Raw genomic sequence first — 17,391 nt, 5'->3', positions numbered from 1 at the left:
ATCCCATCTGGACCAACAGCCTTTCTAACATCCAGATCCAGCAGGGGTTTCTTGACCTCCTCTCTCGTAATTTCGAACTCCTCCAAGGCCGCCAGGTTTACCTCCCTTTCTCCTAGCACAGTGACCTCACCCTGTTCTATTGTGAAGACCTCCTGGAACCTCTTGTTGAGTTCCTCACACACCTCTCTGTCATTCTCTGTATACCTGTCCTCGCCTGTTCTAAGTTTCAATACTTGTTCTTTCACTGTTGTTTTCCTTCTGATGTGATTGTGGAGTAGCTTTGGTTCGGCCTTGGCTTTGTTTGCTATATCATTTTCAAAAATTTTCTCTGCTTCTCTTCTCACCCTGACGTACTCATTCCTGGTTCTCTGGTATCTCTCTCTGCTTTCTGGTGTTCTGTTATTCCGGAAGTTCCTCCACGCCTTTTTGTTCAGTTTCTTCGCTTCCATACATGCCCTATTATACCATGGATTCTTCTGTTGCTTCTCGGATTTTTCCCTTTGGGCCGGGATGAACCTGTTTACTGCCTCCTGACACTTTTGGGTAACATAGTCCATCATACCCTGTACAGACTTGTCTCTGAGGTCTGTGTCCCAAGGTATTTCACTTAGGAAACTTCTCATCTGTTCATAATTCCCCTTTCGGTATGCCAGCCTTTTGATTCCTAGTTCTTTTTGGGGGGAGATAAGTCCTAGCTCTACCAGGTACCCAAAGTTCAATACACTGTGGTCACTCTCTGTGTGCGTGTGTGTGTGTGTGTGTGTGTGTGTGCGTGTGTGTGCGTGTACTCACCTATTTGTGCTTGCAGGATCGAGCATTGACTCTTGGATCCCGCCTAAATCCCGCCTGTGTGTGTGTGTGTGTGTGTGTACTCTCCTAGTTGTGCTTGCTGAGGGTTGAGCTCTGGCTCTTTGGTCCCGCCTCTCAACCATCAATCAACAGGTGTACAGGTTCCTGAGCCTATTGGGCTCTATCATATCTACACTTGAAACTGTGTATGGAGTCAGCCACCACCACATCACTTCCTAGTGCATTCTATTTGTCAACCACTCTGACACTAAAAAAGTTCTTTCTAATATCTCTGTGGCTCATTTGGGCATTCAGTTTCCACCTGTGTCCCTTAGTGTGAGTGCCCCTTGTGTTAAATAGCCTGTCTTTATCAACCCTGTCGATTCCCTTGAGAATCTTGAATGTGGTGATCATGTCCTAACTCTTCTGTCTTCCAACAAAGTGAGGTTTAATTCCCGTAGTCTCTCCTCATAGCTCATACCTCTCAGCTTGGGTAGTAGTCTGGTGGCAAACCTTTGAACCTTTTCCAGTTTAGTCTTATGCTTGACTAGATATGGACTCCATGCTGGAGTCGCATACTCCAGGATTGGTCTGACATATGTGGTATATACTCCTCTGAAAGATTCCGTACACTAGTTTCTAAAGGCCGTTCCTATGTTAGACAACCTGGCATATGCTCCTGATGTTATCCTCTTGATATGAGCTTCAAGGGACAGGTCTGGCGTGATATCAACCCGCAGGTTTTTTTCTCTCTCTGAATCTTGAAGTAATTCATCTCCCAAATGATACCTTGTATCTGGTCTGCTTCCTACCACTATCTTCATTACATTACATTTGCTTGGGTTAAACTCTAACAACCATTTGTTCGACCATTCCTGCAGCTTGTCCAGGTCTTCTTGAAGTCTCAAGTTGTCCTCCTCTGTCTTAATCCTTCTCATAATTTTGGCGTCGTCAGCAAACATTGAGAGGAATGAGTCTATACCCTTTGGGAGATCATTTAAGTATATCAGAAACAGGATAAGTCCGAGTACAGAGCCCTGTGGGACTCCACTGGTGACTTCACGCCATTCTGAGGTCTCACCCCTCACCCCTCACTGTAACTCTCTGCCTCCTATTGCTTAGGTACTCCGTTATCCACTGGAGTGCCCTACCTGTTACTCCTGCCTGTTTCTCTATCTTATACATCAATCTTTTATGGGGTACTGTGTCAAAAGCTTTCCGACTGTCCAAAAAAATGCAGTCCGCCCATCCTTTTCTTTCTTGCTTAATCCTTGTCACCTGATTGTGGAATTCTATCAAGCCTGTAAGGCAAGATTTACCTTTCCTGAACCCATGTTGCTGGGTTGTCACGAAGTCTCTTCTCTCCTGATGTATTACTAGTTTTTTTCTCACAATCTTCTCCATCACTTTGCATGGAATACAAGTTAAAAACACTGGCCTGTAGTTCAGTGCCTCTTGTCTGTCATCCTTTTTGTATATTGGTACTACATTAGCAGTCTTCCATATTTCTGGTAGGTCTCCCGTTTCCAGTGACCTACTATACACTATGGAGAGTGGCAAGCAAAGGGCTCCTGCACACTCTTTCAATACCCATGGTGAGATTCCTTCCGGCCCAACAGCTTTTCTTACGTCCAGCTCCATTAGGTGCTTCTTGACCTCATCTCTTGTAATTTCGAACCTTTCCAAGATCACCTGGTTTGCTGCCACCTCTCCTAGCGCCGTGAATTCTCCCTGTTCTATTGTAAAAACCTCCTGGAACCTTTTGTTGAGTTCTTCACACACCTCTTTGTCATTCTCTGTGTACCTGTCCTCACTAATCCTAAGTTTCATCACCTGTTCCTTCACTGTTGTCTTCCTCCTGATGTGACTGTGTAGTAACTTTGGTTCGGTTTTGACTTTATTAGCTATATCATTTTCATACCTTTTCTCAGCTGCTCTTCTCACACTAACATGCTCGTTCTTGGTTCTCTCTACTTTCTGGTGTTCTGTTATTACGGAAGTTCCTCCATGCCCTTTTGTTCAGCTCCTTTGCTTTCATACATTCCCTATTAAACCACGGACTCTTCTTTTGCTTCTCTGTTTATTCCTGTCAGGCTTTGACAAACCTGCTGACAGCCTCCTGACACTTTTGGGTGACATAGTCCATCATGACTTGTACAGACTTGGTTCTAAGTTCTGTGTCCCAATGTATATCCTTTAGATATTTATTCATTTCCTCATAGTTTCCCTTTCGGTACGCCAGCCTTTTGTTTCCCAGTTCTTTTTTAGGGGTGATAATTCCTAGCTCAACCAGGTACTCAAAGCTCAATACACTATGATCACTCATTCCCATGGGGGCTTCCAACTTAACTTCCCTTATATCCGACTCATTTAGGGTAAATATCAGATCGAGCAAGGCTGGTTCATCCCCTCCTCTCGTTCTTGTCGGTCCCTTGACGTGTTGACTTAGAAAGTTTCTTGTTGCCACATCCAGCAGCTTTGCTCTCCATGTGTCTGGTCCTCCATGTGAGTCTCTGTTCCCCCAATCTATATTCCCATGGTTGAAGTCTCTCATGATTAGTTGTCTGGATCCGTTCCAGCTAGCAACGGAAGCTGCTCTCTCTATTATATTGATGGTGGCCAAGTTGATTCTATCGTATTCCTGTCTGGGTCTTCTGTCGTTCGGTGTTGGGTTATATATGACTACTACTATAATTTTCTGTACTCCAGTTGCTATGGTGCCTGATATGTAGTCAGAGAAACCTTCACAATTCTGAATTACCATCTCATCAAAACTCCAACCGTCTCTTATTAGCAAAGCCACACCACCTCCTCCTCCTCTCCTTTCTCTCTCTTTCCTCACTACATAGTATCCCTGTGGAAACACTGCATTTGTTATGGTTTTCATTAGCTTTGTTTCTGTTAGTGCTATTATGTCTGGGTTTCCTTCTAGTGTCCATTCTCCAAGTTCACTTGTTTTATTTGTAATCCCATCTATGTTAGTGTACATTGCCTTGAAGCTCACTTTCTTCTGGTCATTTTCTTGTCCCTTTCTTGGCGAGCATTCTGCTGGTGTGGGAAGCTGTTCCGTGGGAGGGAAGATCTGTGAGGTGGTTTGCAGGGTCTCAGAGGATTTTGGGGTGGGGGTTGGTGGTATAAGGGAAGGGGGGACAGGTAGGGTGTGGGTTAAGGAGATAGGGGGGACATGGAGGATATGGGGTGAGGGGGAGGAGGGGATAGGGAGGGTATGGGATGAAGGGGGAGGGGGGACAGGGGGGAAAGGGGGGAGGGGGGACATGATGGGAATGGGAGGGGGTTGACAGGGTCAGAATGGGGTTGGGGGAGGGTGGGTTGGATGGGGGCAGGTACGGTGAGGGAAAGGGAGGGTTTCTATGCAGAGAGGGGTGGTGGTGTTTCCCTCCCCTCTGGTGTTGCTGGGAGGCTGGTCTTGGGTTCCCCTCTTGTCTCTGGGACTGTTGTGTTGGGGGCTGCGATTTCCTCGTTTAATCCTCTCTCCCTGCGCTTCCTCCTTGCCTCTGCTGCCCTGGCTCTCTCCTCCTTTGTCCTGTCCCTCTGCACGAATACTTGTTTGTATCACACCAAACTTCTCTTCCCTTCAAACTCTCTCACTTCTCTCCCAAGTGAGAGAGAGGCCATGAGGCCAAACACATAATCTCTGGCCGTAGGCTGGTAGGGACTACCAGCTGGTCGACGTTAGCCCAATCGTCTTCTTCCTTTAACTTTCTGGGGCTGAATCTACGATAGAAGATATGATTATCTAAGAAAAGCCCAGGGATAGAATCTGATTGAGTCTGGGCCTGAAAGAATACAGGTGTTAGGGATAGATCTTTTCTCTGCAACTTACGGAACTCCACCAAGTTGAGATTCGGTGGGAGGCCCTAAGAATCTTGAGGGAAAGCTGGAGCTTTTGGCTGTGATCGAGTGGCTTTGGCACGAGTCGTCAACATGACTGGCTGGGAATTGTCCTCTGAATCGTTGGTCGAATGAACCTCCTTTGCAACGTATTTCATAACAGGGTTTTCCATGGAAGAGTCAAATACCTGTGGTTTGACGCTGATGATGAGGGTCGTGGGATGTTGATCTTCTGCCAAGTCGTTGCCCAGAAGTAGTTGAATTCCTATTCTGGGGAAAGTATTCTCCCTGATGGTGACTTGGACTTCACCACGAATGAACGAGCAATCCAGATGGACTCTAGCGAGAGGGTATGGAATGGTTGCAGTGAGGTGAGTGATGAGGACAGTTTCTCCAGTGTAGGGGACGTTGGGTGCAGCTGTTTTGAGGAGTATCGATTGTAGAGCAGCTGTGTCCCTCAAGATGTTCACTTGGATCCTTCCCTCCGAATCTCCACCGCTGGCAGAGACAGTTCCGGGGTTAGGTGTCTGTGGAAGAGAGAAAAATCAGAAGGGGCACATGAATATTCATAACTGGTTTATGAGGTTGAGGAGGAGGTGGTTGGGCTTGTGGGCCTCACTGCTGGACTTACAGTGAGGATTGGTACACATTTTTATGGAATGCCCATACACGTTGCAGTATCCGCAGTATAAGGAGTAGTCCACATCAGCAGAACTCACTATAGCAGCCACATGTGCCTCACTGAAGGACTGCAACACATCTGCAGCAGCCACATGTGTCTCCCTGAAGGATTGCAACTCATCTGCAGCAGCCACATGTGTCTCACTGATGGACTGCAACACACCTTTAACAGCCACATGTGTCTCACTGATGGACTGCAACACACCTGCAGCAGTCACATGTGCCTCACTGATGGACTGCAACACATCTGCAGCAGCCAAATGTGCCTCATTGAAGGACTGCAACACACCTGTAACAGCCACATGTGCCTCACTGATGGACTACAACACACCTGCAACAGCCACATGTGCCTCACTGATGGACTGCAACACACCTGCAGCAGCCACATGTGCCTCACTGATGGTCTGCAACTCACCTGCAACAGCCACATGTGCCTCACTGAAGGACTGCAACACTTCTGCAACAGCCACATGTGCCTCACTGATGGACTGCAACACATCTGCAACAGCCACATGTGCCTCACTGATGGTCTGCAACTCACCTGCAACAGCCACATGTGCCTCACTGAAGGACTGCTACACATCTGCAGCAGCCACATGTGCCTCACTGATGGACTGCAACACATCTGCAACAGCCACATGTGCCTCACTGATGGACTCCAACACACCTGCAGCAGCCACATGTGCCTCACTGATGGACTGCAACACACCTGCAGCAGCTACATGTGCCTCATTGATGGACTGCAACACACCTGCAGCAACCACATGTCCTTCACTGATGGACTGCAACAGCCACATGTGCCTCACTGATGGACTGCAACACACCTGCAGCAGCCACATGTGTCTCACTGATGAACTGCAACAGCCACATGTGTCTCACTGATGGACTGCAGCAGCCACATGTGTCTCACTGATGGACTGCAACACACCTGCAACAGCTACATGTGCCTCACTGATGGACAGCAACACACCTGCAACAGCCACATGTGCCTCAATGATGGACTGCAACACACCTGCATCAGCCACATGTGCCTCACTGATGGACTGCAACACACCTGCAACAGCCACATGTGCCTCACTGATGGACTGCAGCAGCCACATGTGCCTCACTGATGGACTGCAACACACCTGCAACAGCCACATGTGCCTCACTGATGGACTGCAACACACCTGCAACAGCCACATGTGCCTCACTGATGGACTGCAACACACCTGCAACAGCCATATGTGCCTCACTGATGGACTGCAACACACCTGCAACAGCCACATGTGCCTCACTGATGGACTGCAACACACCTGCAACAACCACATGTGCCTCACTGATGGACTGCAGCAGCCACATGTGCCTCTCTGATGGACTGCAACACACCTGCAACAGCCACATGTGTCTCACTGATGGACTGCAGTAGCCACATGTGTCTCACTGATGGACTGCAGTAGCCACATGTGCCTCACTGATGGACTGCCACACATCTGTAGCAGCCACATGTGCCTCACTGAAGGACTGCAACACATCTGCAGCAGCCACATGTGTCTCACTGAAGGATTGCAACTCATCTGCAGCAGCATCATGTGCCTCACTGATGGACTGCAACACACCTGCAGCAGCCACATGTGTCTCACTGATGGACTGCAACACACCTGCAGCAGCATCATGTGCCTCACTGATGGACTGCAACACATCTGCAGCAGCCACATGCGCCTCACTGATGGACTGCAACACACCTGCAGCAGCCACCTGTGACTCACTGAAGGACTGCAACACACCTGCAGCAGCCACATGTGCCTCACTGATGGACTGCAACACATCTGCAGCAGCCACATGTGCCTCACTGATGGACTGCAACACATCTGCAGCAGCCACATGCGCCTCACTGATGGACTGCAACACATCTGCAACAGCCACATGTGCCTCACTGATGGTCTGCAACTCACCTGCAACAGCCACATGTGCCTCACTGAAGGACTGCTACACATCTGCAGCAGCCACATGTGCCTCACTGATGGACTGCAACACATCTGCAACAGCCACATGTGCCTCACTGATGGACTCCAACACACCTGCAGCAGCCACATGTGCCTCACTGATGGACTGCAACACACCTGCAGCAGCTACATGTGCCTCATTGATGGACTGCAACACACCTGCAGCAACCACATGTCCTTCACTGATGGACTGCAACAGCCACATGTGCCTCACTGATGGACTGCAACACACCTGCAGCAGCCACATGTGTCTCACTGATGAACTGCAACAGCCACATGTGTCTCACTGATGGACTGCAGCAGCCACATGTGTCTCACTGATGGACTGCAACACACCTGCAACAGCTACATGTGCCTCACTGATGGACTGCAACACACCTGCAACAGCCACATGTGCCTCAATGATGGACTGCAACACACCTGCATCAGCCACATGTGCCTCACTGATGGACTGCAACACACCTGCAACAGCCACATGTGCCTCACTGATGGACTGCAGCAGCCACATGTGCCTCACTGATGGACTGCAACACACCTGCAACAGCCACATGTGCCTCACTGATGGACTGCAACACACCTGCAACAGCCACATGTGCCTCACTGATGGACTGCAACACACCTGCAACAGCCATATGTGCCTCACTGATGGACTGCAACACACCTGCAACAGCCACATGTGCCTCACTGATGAACTGCAACACACCTGCAACAACCACATGTGCCTCACTGATGGACTGCAGCAGCCACATGTGCCTCTCTGATGGACTGCAACACACCTGCAACAGCCACATGTGTCTCACTGATGGACTGCAGTAGCCACATGTGTCTCACTGATGGACTGCAGTAGCCACATGTGCCTCACTGATGGACTGCCACACATCTGTAGCAGCCACATGTGCCTCACTGAAGGACTGCAACACATCTGCAGCAGCCACATGTGTCTCACTGAAGGATTGCAACTCATCTGCAGCAGCATCATGTGCCTCACTGATGGACTGCAACACACCTGCAGCAGCCACATGTGTCTCACTGATGGACTGCAACACACCTGCAGCAGCATCATGTGCCTCACTGATGGACTGCAACACATCTGCAGCAGCCACATGCGCCTCACTGATGGACTGCAACACACCTGCAGCAGCCACCTGTGACTCACTGAAGGACTGCAACACACCTGCAGCAGCCACATGTGCCTCACTGATGGACTGCAACACATCTGCAGCAGCCACATGTGCCTCACTGATGGACTGCAACACATCTGCAGCAGCCACATGCGCCTCACTGATGGACTGCAACACATCTGCAACAGCCACATGTGCCTCACTGATGGACTGCAACACATCTGCAGCAGCCAAATGCGCCTCACTGATGGACTGCAACACACCTGCAGCAGCCACCTGTGCCTCACTGATGGACTGCAACACACCTGCAGCAACCACATGTCCTTCACTGATGGACTGCAACAGCCACATGTGCCTCACTGATGGACTGCAACACACCTGCAGCAGCCACATGTGTCCCACTGATTGACTGCAACACACCTGCAACAGCTACATGTGCCTCACTGATGGACTGCAACACACCTGCAACAGCCACATTTGCCTCACTGATGGACTGCAACACACCTGCAACAGCCACATGTGCCTCACTGATGGACTGCAACACACCTGCAACAGCCACATGTGCCTCACTGATGGACTGCAACACACCTGCAACAGCCACATGTGCCTCACTGATGGACTGGAGCAGCCACATGTGCCTCACTGATGGACTGGAGCAGCCACATGTGCCTCACTGATGGACTGCAACACACCTGCAACAGCCACATGTGCCTCACTGATGGACTGCAACACACCTGCAACAGCCACATGTGCCTCACTGATGGACTGCAACACACCTGCAACAACCACATGTGCCTCACTGATGGACTGCAGCAGCCACATGTGCCTCTCTGATGGACTGCAACACACCTGCAGCAGCAACATGTGCCTCACTGATGGACTGCAACACATCTGCAGCAGCCACATGCGCCTCACTGATGGACTGCAACACACCTGCAGCAGCCACATGTGCCTCACTGAAGGACTGCAACACACCTGCAGCAGCCACATGTGCCTCACTGATGGACTGCAACACATCTGCAGCAGCCACATGTGCCTCACTGATGGACTGCAACACATCTGCAGCAGCCACATGTGCCTCACTGATGGACTGCAACACACCTGCAGCAGCCACATGTGCCTCACTGATGGACTGCAACACACCTGCAGCAGCCACATGTGCCTCACTGATGGACTGCAACACATCTGCAGCAGCCACATGCGCCTCACTGATGGACTGCAACACATCTGCAGCAGCCACATGCGCCTCACTGATGGACTGCAACACACCTGCAGCAGCCACATGTGCCTCACTGATGGACTGCAACACATCTGCAGCAACCACATGCGCCTCACTAATGGACTGCAACACATCTGCAGCAGCCACATGTGCCTCACTGATGGACTGCAACACATCTGCAGCAGCCACATGTGCCTCACTGATGGACTGCAACACACCTGCAGCAGCCACATGTCATCATGCTGAGACATGATAACATGTCTCAGCATGATGACATACACTACACCATGATGACACAATGATCGTAATTCAATAATAGTTTTGAGTGTTGCACTGCTTAACTTGGTCCTGGCCTCGTTTGTGTTTATTCTATGGTGATATAATTCCTGCTCGGGAAGCATAACTTTTGTCACTCTTTAAATCTGCTTTTTACAAATTTTGTATTTCCTCATAATTTGTGCATTTATTCCATGTTAAACAGGATGAAACAATGATGATCACTAGAACTCAATTCTTTGTCCACATGTACATCATTTATAGAATCTTTATTAGAAGATAAAATTATGTCCAGGACATTTGAGGTCCTCGTTAGATTCTTAACCAATTAACACAGTGCGATTTAAAATAAATTTGTGAACAAACTATGTCCATAGCTATTAGATATTGGATCTCCCCAGTATGGTGTAGGCAGATTTTCGTCTCCAATTAAGACTGATTCGTTCGTGTTACATATATCAGCTATTTGATTATATGTCAATTCATCTTTTCCAAAATAAGCAACAGGAAGCTTGAAGTAGATCCATATTAGTAATTGATGCTTTTGTTATCACGTAATGCAATAAACATATAATCTATATCTAAGAGATGAATGTGTAGGATGGTTATTAGGTTCACATATTTTCCTTTACCAGTTTTCATGTAAATATTACCAATAATGTTACTTTTTTCACAGACATCGCAGGCTGCTTCAGGTGTAGAACAATTCTTACACAGGCTACTACAGGTGTAGAACAATTCTTACACAGGCTACTACAGGTGTAGAACAATTCTTACACAGGCTGCTTCAGGTGTAGAACAATTCTTACACAGGCTACTACAGGTGTAGAACAATTCTTACACAGGCTACTACAGGTGTAGAACAATTCTTACACAGGCTACTACAGGTGTAGAACAATTCTTACACAGGCTGCTTCAGGTGTAGAACAATTCTTACACAGGCTACTACAGGTGTAGAACAATTCTTACACAGGCTACTACAGGTGTAGAACAATTCTTACACAGGCTGCTTCAGATGTAGAACAATTCTTACACAGGCTACTACAGGTGTAGACAATTCTTACACAGGCTACTACAGGTGTAGAACAATTCTTACACAGGCTGCTTCAGGTGTAGAACAATTCTTACACAGGCTGCTTCAGGTGTAGAACAATTTTTACACAGGCTGCTTCAGATGTAGAACAATTCTTACACAGGCTACTACAGGTGTAGAACAATTCTTACACAGGCTACTACAGGTGTAGAACAATTCTTACACAGGCTGCTTCAGGTGTAGAACAATTCTTACACAGGCTGCTTCAGGTGTAGAACAATTTTTACACAGGCTGCTTCAGATGTAGAACAATTCTTACACAGGCTACTACAGGTGTAGAACAATTCTTACACAGGCTACTACAGGTGTAGAACAATTCTTACACAGGCTACTACAGGTGTAGAACAATTCTTACACAGGCTGCTTCAGGTGTAGAACAATTCTTACACAGGCTGCTTCAGGTGTAGAACAATTTTTACACAGGCTGCTTCAGATGTAGAACAATTCTTACACAGGCTACTACAGGTGTAGAACAATTCTTACACAGGCTACTACAGGTGTAGAACAATTCTTACACAGGCTACTACAGGTGTAGAACAATTCTTACACAGGCTACTACAGGTGTAGAGCAATTCTTACACAGGCTGCTTCAGGTGTAGAACAATTCTTACACAGGCTACTACAGGTGTAGAGCAATTCTTACACAGGCTGCTTCAGGTGTAGAACAATTCTTACACAGGCTACTACAGGTGTAGAACAATTCTTACACAGGCTACTACAGGTGTAGAACAATTCTTACACATGCTACTACAGGTGTAGAACATTTCTTACACAGGCTGCTTCAGGTGTAGAACAATTCTTACAGTCTGCTTCAGGTGTAGAGTTCGTTCAAACTATGCCAATAATTCTGGGTAGATTAACGTTACCAAATATTTTCAAAAGTTTCTCCGTCTCATTAATATATAAATATTAATTTATCGTTTAGACTAATGACAATGTTGAACGTAAGGCCTTTTATGAACATTTAGGTCGTGCAGTCACTATAAATGATAACTGATTTTCTTTAGAAGTTTTGAAACATAAACTATTACATTCTCAGCAATTTATCGGATACTGGTATCACAGTGGCATCCAGGCAGCAGCTTATGTGTGACTATTATTACATAAAAAATAATTAAAATAAAGATTCTCAATGGTTTTTGCTCCTGATTGAAAATAGAACTATTGTAATGCTTAGAAATAACTAGAATTTAAAATGACTAAATAAACAGCACTCAGTGGCTACAATTAATTGTAACTGGGTATTGAATTACAGTTTGAGTCAGTATTGAGTTACAGATGTAGTTTCCTGAGGTATATGAGGTAAGAATCCCTGGACTGTATCCCTGTTGTTGTCTTCACACATTACACCCTCAGTGTATGCTCAGTAACTGTACTAGACACATAAATAACAAGAATTATATTAACAACACGAGACTTACCTAAAGATAAGAATGACACTACCAAACTTCTAACGACTTTTCTCCTAAGAACACATAAGAACATTGCCTTACTCTCATATCCCACCCTGGCCACACCTCTCAGCCTAGAGCACTGAGTGATCCCAAGAACACATAAGAACATTCCCTTACTCTCATATCCCACCCTGGCCACACCTCTCAGCCTAGAGTACTGAGTGTTCCCAAGAACACATAAGAACATTCCCTTACTCTCATATCCCACCCTGGCCACACCTCTCAGCCTAGAGTACTGAGTGTTCCCAAGAACACATAAGAACATTCCCTTACTCTCATATCCCACCCTGGCCACACCTCTACGCCTAGAGTACTGAGTGTTCCCAGGAACACATAAGAACATTCCCTTATTCTCAAATCCCACCCTGGCCACACATAACAAATTGTTATGTTCATAATACTATGTATGATCATTTCAGAAGCATCTTGAGTCGTGATAAATCATACCAGATAAAATTATATTTGTCTGACAGGTTGGACAGCTGTTCAGCAGGCAGCCTTTGTAGGTCACAACGACGTGGTGAAGATCCTCACCCGTGATGGTGCAGATGTCAACAAGGAGAATGAAGTGTTTAGCAACAATGATACGCAATTGGGTAAGAAATCCATGAACTTTATAACATAACAAGGTGGGATACCCGGCGATATCCGGGTATCCTCCCTTAAACACATCCCCATTCCCATCACCTTTTGTTTCCATCTCTCTCCTCTCTATACAATTTTCCATCCTCAATTCCAACTTCTCCCATTTTCCCCCACCTCCTCCCTCCTCTACCCCCCACTCTTGCACACTCCCTTCCCAACCCTTTATCTTTCCCGGACCCCTTGCCTTCTCGTGCCCTTCTCACTCTCATCCACTCGTTCTCTACCCTTCTATCTCCTAACTTACCAATTTATTCCTTCTCCTTCCCCCCCTCTCTCTCTCTCCCTCTCTTCCTCCCTCTCTCCCTCCCTCCCTCCCTCCCTCCCCTCTCTCCCTCCCTCTCTCTCTCTCTCTCTCTCTCTCTCTCTCTCTCTCTCTCTCTCTCTCTCTCTCTCTCTCTCTCTCTCTCTCTCTCTCTCTCTCTCTCTCTCTCTCTCTCTCTCTCTCTCTCTCTCTCTCTCTCTATCTATCTATCTCTCTCTCTCTATCTCTCTCTCTCTCTCTCTCTCTCTCTGAACATGGAGCATGTGACCAACAAACACATAACAACCACAACGTTGTTTAACTATTGTTACTTTAGCACAACGTTGTAATAATATTGTGACAAATTTCTGTGTGATGAACAGCTTAAACGTTTGAAATCATTCAGGAAATGTGAACCTTAGGGGAGACATCATAGGAGTGACTAAAAGGTCACAATAGGAGACTGGCATATTAAAGGTAAGAATGGGTCGACCATGACCTGCCTATGACAGTCAGGTTGGAGGTCAGCATCTGACCTCCAACCTAGAACACACACAAACATTCTCTTTTATAAATATAGATTTATGTAAATGCTTAAAGAATGCTGAATAAAATTTCTCTCCCTAATGTCATTGTCATATTGAGCAAATTGTTGTATTACAGTTACCAATTACACTCAATTGGATACCAAAAGTTGAACTATAAGATAAAGTATACTGTTCCAGGGTATTATGTTTTTACTTGCCATTGTCACATTGCAGCCCAGCCTTCCTTTTAGTTAGTACTAATAGTAACGATGAGGTCCATAGTACATGTTTGACGTAATTAACAATTAGATGTAGATATTGTTACTATTATATTTGGACAAACCGGAACCGGTTTTGAATTTATGTTGTAAAGACAACCTAAACTAATCTCACCTAACCTTCCCAGGCCTAATACACGCTATCTGGGGCCCTCATATAGTACATATATGTTCTATACTAGGGCTTGGAATATTTAAGTTAGTTTTTAGCTTCGTTTTATAGGACTCAATAAAGTGAATAGTATAAAATTCTACTATCTAATCGCCTTTTACATCAATGTTTTAACTATGTTGCACAGAGTTACAAAAATACTATTTAAACATGTGGATGGGTCGAACATTAGCAATGACTGTCACTACACGTCCACCTGTAGTGCATGTTATCACACACCAGAGAGAATACGGTCGACAGCAGTAACAACTTATCATTTCTAAATCACCTATTCAGAAATAATCTGCTTCTAGTTTTTAAAAAAAAATCATCAGTTTAGGATGAAGCATAGGGCAGTGAATATATATATATAAATATATATATATATATATATATATATATATATATATATATATATATATATATATATATATGTATAAATATATATATATATATATATGTATAAATATATATATATATATATGTATAAATATATATATATATATGTATAAATATATATATATATATATGTCGTACCTAGTAGCCAGATCTCACTTTTCAGCCTACTATTCAAGGCTCGATTTGCCTAATAAGCCAAGTTTTCCTGAATTAATATATTTACTATAATTTTTTTCTTATGAAATGATAAAGCAACCCTTTTCTCTATGTATGAGGTCAATTTTTTTTTATTGGAGTTAAAATTAACGTAGATATATGACCGAACCTAACCAACCCTACCTAACCTAATCTAACCTATATTTATAGGTAAGGTTAGGTTAGGTAGCCAAAAAAAGCTAGGTTAGGTTAGGTTAGGTAGGTTAGGTAGACGAAAAAACATTAATTCATGAAAACTTGGCTTATTAGGCAAATCGGCCCTTGAATAGTAGGCTGAGAAGTGCGTTCTGGCTATTAGGTACGACATATATATATATATATATATATATATATATATATATATATATATATATATATATATATAAATATATATATATATATATATATATAAATATATATATATATATATATATATATATATATATATATATATATATATATATATATATATATATATATATATATATATGTCGTACCTAGTAGCCAGAACGCACTTCTCAGCCTAATATGCAAGACCAAATTTGCCTAATAAGCCAAGTTTTCCTCAATTAATATATTTTCTCTATTTTTTTTCTTATGAAATGATAAAGCTACCCATTTCATTATGTATGATGTCAATTTTTTTTTATTGGAGTTAAAATTAACGTAGATATATGACCAAACCTAACCAACCCTACCTAACCTAACCTAACCTATCTTTATAGGTTAGGTTAGGTTAGGTAGCCGAAAAAGTTAGGTTAGGTTAGGTTAGGTAGGTTAGGTAGTCGAAAAACAATTAATTCATGAAAACTTGGCTTACTAGGCAAATTTGGCCTTGCATAGTAGGCTGAGAAGTGAGTTCTGGCTACTAGGTACGACATATATATATATATATATATATATATATATATATATATATATATATATATATATATATATATATATATATATATATATATATATATATATATATATGTACCTAGTAGCCACAACGCACTTCTGGGCCTACTATGCAAGGCCCGATTTGCCTAATAGGCCAAGTTTTCCTGAATTAATATATTTTCACTAATTTTTTTCTTATGAAATGATAAAGCTACCCATTTCATTATGTATGAGGTCAATTTTTTTTATTGGAGTTAAAATTAACGTAGATATATGACCGAACCTAACCAACCCTACCTAACCTAACCTAACCTGTCTTTATAGGTTAGGTTAGGTTAGGTAGCCGAAAAAGTTAGGTTAGGTTAGGTTAGGTAGGTTAGGTAGTCGAAAAACAATTAATTCATGAAAACTTGGCTTATTAGGAAAATCGGGCCTTGCATAGTAGGCTGAGAAGTGCGTTCTGGCTACTAGGTACGACATATATATATATATATATATATATATATATATATATATATATATATATATATATATATATATATATATATATATATATATATATATATATATATATATATATATATATATATATATATATATATTAGTATATTTTGGTAGCAGTCTTTCCTGTAGACATATATTATTAAATATGACCGAAAAAGTAAGATTAATAATTCTAACACAAATTTTCTCAATCTTTCGTACATTTCTTTTCACTGTTGGAGGTAATTCAAAAATCAATTCTCCAAAATTCATTTTTATTTCTAGTCTGACGCGACACGAGCGCATTTCGTAAAACTTATTACATTTTCAAAGACTTTAGTTTACAAATACACAACTGAATTGAACTTACACATCTCCGATTTTGTTTATATCTACATTTGAGTGTGGTGGATGTGGTGAGGTGGCATTAATAGGGTATTAATTTCATCAACACAAGACACAACAAGAGGTGGCATTAATAGGGTATTAATTTCATCAACACAAGACACAACAAGAGGTGGCATTAATAGGGTATTAATTTCATCAACACAAGACAGAACACGTAACAGTGGGTATTGAAATGGAAGTGATTGTAAAAAGCCTATTGGTCCATTTTTCTTGATGCTTCTATATTGGAGCGGAGTCTTGAGGTGGGTAGAATATAGTTGTGCATTAATTGGCTGTTGATTGCTGGTGTTGACTTCTTAATATGTAGTGCCTCGCAAACGTCAAGCCGCCTGCTATCGCTGTTTCTATCGATGATTTCTGTGTAGTTTACTAGGATTTCTCTGGCGATGGTTTGGTTGTGGGAAGAGATTATATGTTCCTTAATGGAGCCCTGTTGTTTATGCATCGTTACACGCCTAGAAAGAGATGTTGTCTTGCCTATATACTGGTTTTTTTGGAGCTTACAGTCCCCAAGTGGGCATTTGAAGGCATAGACGACGTTGGTCTCTTTTAAAGCGTTCTGCTTTGTGTCTGGAGAGTTTCTCATGAGTAGGCTGGCCGTTTTTCTGGTTTTATAGTAAATCGTCAGTTGTATCCTCTGAATTTTGTCTCTAGGGATAACGTTTCTATCAACAATATCTTTCAGGACCCTTTCCTCCGTTTTATGAGCTGT

This window comes from Procambarus clarkii, chromosome 7 (assembly GCF_040958095.1).
Source record: "Procambarus clarkii isolate CNS0578487 chromosome 7, FALCON_Pclarkii_2.0, whole genome shotgun sequence".
In the NCBI taxonomy this organism is placed as follows: Eukaryota; Metazoa; Arthropoda; class Malacostraca; order Decapoda; family Cambaridae; genus Procambarus; species Procambarus clarkii.
This window is presented reverse-complemented; position numbering follows the sequence as displayed.